Source organism: Acipenser ruthenus, unplaced genomic scaffold, assembly GCF_902713425.1.
Source record: "Acipenser ruthenus unplaced genomic scaffold, fAciRut3.2 maternal haplotype, whole genome shotgun sequence".
Lineage (NCBI taxonomy): Eukaryota > Metazoa > Chordata > Actinopteri > Acipenseriformes > Acipenseridae > Acipenser > Acipenser ruthenus.
This window is the reverse complement of record NW_026708296.1, coordinates 38,064-42,500: the sequence shown is the minus strand read 5'-3', so window position 1 is coordinate 42,500 and position 4,437 is coordinate 38,064. Positions and strand designations below refer to the sequence as shown.

At 42.6% G+C, this 4,437-nt stretch overlaps 2 long non-coding RNA genes across 2 annotated transcripts in view; both read right to left on the bottom strand.

The window, feature by feature from the left end:
* Nucleotides 1-197, bottom strand: part of LOC131730543 (uncharacterized) — a 4,170-nt gene extending 3,973 nt beyond the window's left edge. The window contains exon 1 of the long non-coding RNA XR_009324095.1: nt 111-197. This is a non-coding gene — a long non-coding RNA (uncharacterized LOC131730543). The remainder of the gene's footprint in view (nt 1-110) is intronic.
* Nucleotides 198-1,674: 1,477 nt separating this feature from the next.
* LOC131730542 (uncharacterized) lies at nt 1,675-3,817 on the bottom strand. The gene is made up of 4 exons (XR_009324094.1): nt 3,759-3,817; nt 3,142-3,277; nt 2,764-2,841; nt 1,675-2,438 (listed from the first exon to the last, which is right to left on the bottom strand). It is a non-coding gene; the product is annotated as an uncharacterized LOC131730542 (long non-coding RNA).
* Between the last annotated feature and the right edge of the window lie 620 nt (nt 3,818-4,437).

The following is a 4,437-nucleotide window of genomic DNA, read 5'->3' as shown; positions in this document are numbered from 1 at the left end:
CTGCTAAATAAACAAAATAAGAATAATATGTCTAGATTCCATTTCTGCCTGTCGCCAAGCTGAATAATTTTCAGTTTAGAGGCAAAAAAAACCAACTATTTTGGACCTACCTTTGTCGAGAGGTTTCGAGAAGTCCCGCGCCAAAGAGTCATGCACACCGGATATTGTTGGCAGCTTCACCGGAAAGCCGTAGATAGACAGTCGTTGTCGTACTTGGCTGACAATCAAAGCAAGACACTCTACACTGAAGATACGCGTCTCACATTACACAGCGAGATCCAATAAAAACAAAAAAGAGGTGTGTTTTGAACCTCCAGGGCGCGTCCAAAAAGCTGGATTCCTTTCATACAATTTTATTTACAACCTTACAGTCGTTCACAATAGAAAACCCCTGTGAATGTTTACATGCAGCTGATTATCACAGTGGTGGTAGCTGACAAAATGACTCCCTAAATCATTTCCGTTTTAACCCCGGGTTCGAGTCTCAGACTGGCTCACAGGATCACATGCTCACAGACTGTCTCCATTATATTAAACAAAGTTAGGATTTATTATTAATGAGTCTTTCAGCGGAGGCTTTTTCTCCAAAGCGACTTCCAGAGACTAGGGGGGTGAACTCTGCATCATCAACAACTGCTGCTGCTGCTGCTGCAGAGTCACTTCCAATAGGAGCTCGTTTGTTTGACGTCTCATCCGAAGGACGGAGCACAAGGAGGTGAAGCGACTCGCTCAGGGTCTCACACACACACACACACACACACACACACGCACACACACACACACACACACACACACACACACACACACGCACACACACACACACACACACACACATGTTTACAATGTCTTCAATGAATTGCCTTCTAGAGGAACCGTTTGCCATTGAATTTACACTGAAGACGCCGAGAGACTTCTAGTGGAAACGTTTGCCATTGAATTTACACTGAAGACGCCGAGAGAGACTTCTAGTGGAAACGTTTGCCGTTGAATTCACACTGAAGACGCCGAGAGAGACTTCTAGTGGAAACGTTTGCCATTGAATTTACACTGGAGACGCTGAGAGAGACTTCTAGTGGAAACGTTTGCCGTTGAATTCACACTGAAGACGCTGAGAAAGACTTCTAGTGGAAACGTTTGCCATTGAATTTACACTGAAGACGCTGAGAGAGACTTCTAGTGGAAACGTTTGCCATTGAATTCACACTGAAGACGCTGAGAAAGACTTCTAGTGGAAACGTTTGCCATTGAATTTACACTGAAGACGCTGAGAGAGACTTCTAGTGGAAACGTTTGCCATTGAATTCACACTGAAGACGCTGAGAAAGACTTCTAGTGGAAACGTTTGCCATTGAATTCACACTGAAGACACTGAGAAAGACTTCTAGTGGAAACGTTTGCCATTGAATTCACACTGAAGACGCTGAGAAAGACTTCTAGTGGAAACGTTTGCCATTGAATTTACACTGAAGACGCTGAGAGAGACTTCTAGTGGAAACGTTTGCCATTGAATTCACACTGAAGACGCTGAGAAAGACTTCTAGTGGAAACGTTTGCCGTTGAATTTACACTGAAGACGCTGAGAGAGACTTCTAGTGGAAACGTTTGCTGTTGAATTTGAGTTTTCATATTTTCTAAATTCAGTGTCTAATAATTTAATTATACAACAGAAGAACATTCTTGTACTTTATAATATTTTTATTATACAACAGAAGAACAACGTTGTACTTTGTAATAATTTCATTATACAACAGCACATAAGAAATTGTATTTTCGGCACACCTCTGCTCGCTCGCTTTGATGCCAGCGTGGTCCGTTAGCACTCAGGAGAGGAAAAACATAAAACCACCTGACCATTTAGTTAGTCGGGGAAATGAAACCTCTGGGAATCCATGGCTAGACAGACCGCCCTTCCTCCAGGCAGCTAGCTGAAGCTAATTATACAGCATTCTTACACGATATAACAATGTAATTATACAGCATTCTTACACGATATAACAATGTAATTATACAGCATTCTTACACGATATAACAATGAAATTATACAGCGGTACAGCGTTCTTACACGATATAACAATGTAATTATACAGCATTCTTACACGATATAACAATGTAATTAAAAAGCAGTACAGCATTCTTACACGATATAACAATGAAATTATACAGCATTCTTACACGATATAACAATGTAATTATACAGCATTCTTACACGATATAACAATGTAATTATACAGCATTCTTACACGATATAACAATGTAATTATACAGCATTCTTACACAAAATAACAATGTAATTAAAAAGCAGTACAGCATTCTTGCACGATATAACAATGTAATTATACAGCATTCTCTCGGGTCGGCCGAGTCGGGCTGGAGGTTCACTTGGACCTCGACCCCGTCCGGATCCACAGGGCTGGGAGAGGAGAGAGTCAGAACCGGGTCTGAGAGAGAGAGGGAGGGGGGAGAGAGCGAGAGAGGAGAGATGTTTATATTGTGATGTACTTTGTAACTGTCAATACTGAAAACTTCAGAACAGGGAGCGAGAGAGAGAGAGAGAGAGAGAGAGAGAGAGAGAGAGTCGGGTCTGAGAGAGAGAGAGAGGGAGGGAGGGAGGTAGGGAGAGAGAGAGAGAGAGGGGGAGAGACACAAAGTAATGAAGACATAACTTCAGAACAGAGAGGGAGAGGAGAGTGTGGAGTGTGTGGGTGTAGAGGATTGGAAATAAGACTCCTATTGCACAGCAGAGTCATCCATTCCAGGTTTTACCTGAAGCCTCCACTTCCACCAGGCCGCCCCGGGACACCCCCTGCTCCCTCCTCGCTCGATTTCTCCTCTCCTCCTCGTCTGGAAAGAGGGGGAGACAGAAGTAAAGTTAAACTAAACAGGAGACTTTAGTTAGTAAGTTATTTATCGAAGCCCTCGAGTTAGTAAAACATTATCAATCTTATAATGCACTTTCGTGCTGCGTAATTTAAACACGGGGGACGTTTGCTTAAAAAACAAAATCTCTAAAGGGTTTTTGGTTAAATGGTTTTAAAAAGATCATTTAAATATTTTGTGCACATCTAAAAATAATGTTTTTCATTTAATTATATATAAAACCAGGTCAAATGTTACCTGTTAAGTCTGCTTTTACCCCCGTACCTTTTTTGAGTTGCTGAACTAAAGATGTTAACGCGCGCTGGGACACGTTTGCATCGCTTTCCCCTTCTCTCCTGTGACGTGATGAGTGGGGGCGGGTCATGTGACTAGTCCAGACCCAATGAGAAACTAGCATCCTCTAAGGAATAAAAAAAACAATTATTATTATTAGTTTATTTAGCAGACGCCTTTATCCAAGGTGACTTACAGAGACTAGGGTGTGTGAACTATGCATCAGCTGCAGAGTCACTTACAACTACGTCTCACCCGAAAGACGGAGCACAAGGAGGTGAAGTGACTTGCTCAGGGTCACACAGTGAGTCAGTGGCTGAGGTGGGATTTGAACCGGGGACCTCCTGGTTACAAGCCCTTTTCTTTAACCACTGGACCACACAACCTCCTGTATGATTTTGACACATAACATCAATACTGGGTATTGGAAAGTGTCATCATTCACTTTAACGCAGGTTTTGTACCGATTAAACAACCGAATCACCTTGTTATTAGATTGAGAAACAAACTAAAAAACAGCCCAACACGCTCCTGCTTCAACTAAACTGATTAAAGTGAGTTTTTAGATCAGCACTTATTTTTACAGTGAAAATAAATGAACAACTCACCCGTTTGCAGTGAAACGCTCCTCTTTCTTCCCTCGTCAATCCTTCTGCCTGTCGAGTCGCTGTTGAGAAAACAAAGTTTCGTTTTCTGGTTAAGTGTTGTTAGAGGAAAAAAGGTTATTTTGAGAGTACAGAACTTCAGTAAAAAATAAATAAACGAGAAAAAGCCATTCGTGCCTCCTGTGCTGGGCTAGCTGAAGGTGTCACCATCGTGGTCACAGAGAGGGTTATACAGGGTTGTCCAGTCTGCTCTGGAAGGATCCGAGAGTCTCTGCTTCAGCAGCTCCGTCCGCCAGCCGGTCCCCATGCTTCATTTCAGAGACTCCCTCTCCCCTCGGTTCTGAATTCAGCTTCCACACCCGTGGCCCCTGGTTCTGTTCTGTGTGAACAAGAATTCTCGGCAGTTACTGTGTTAAAACCCTAGACAATTTCAAATGCCTCTATTAAGCTGCTGAGCGAAAGACAAGAGATTGAGACACAGGTTTAGTTGATACACCACATAGGTGCACAAGATTTATTTAAATACAGACAGAACAGCTAATGTTACACTATCAACGGTAGCGGATTTAAAAAAATAACCCACGACAAGGGTCTCCGCCCTGTCGCAGTTCTTCCGCGGCGATCTCGATAGAATTTGATGTCGAACCGCACTTGAGTTAAAAACCCAACGGTTGTGTCAGCA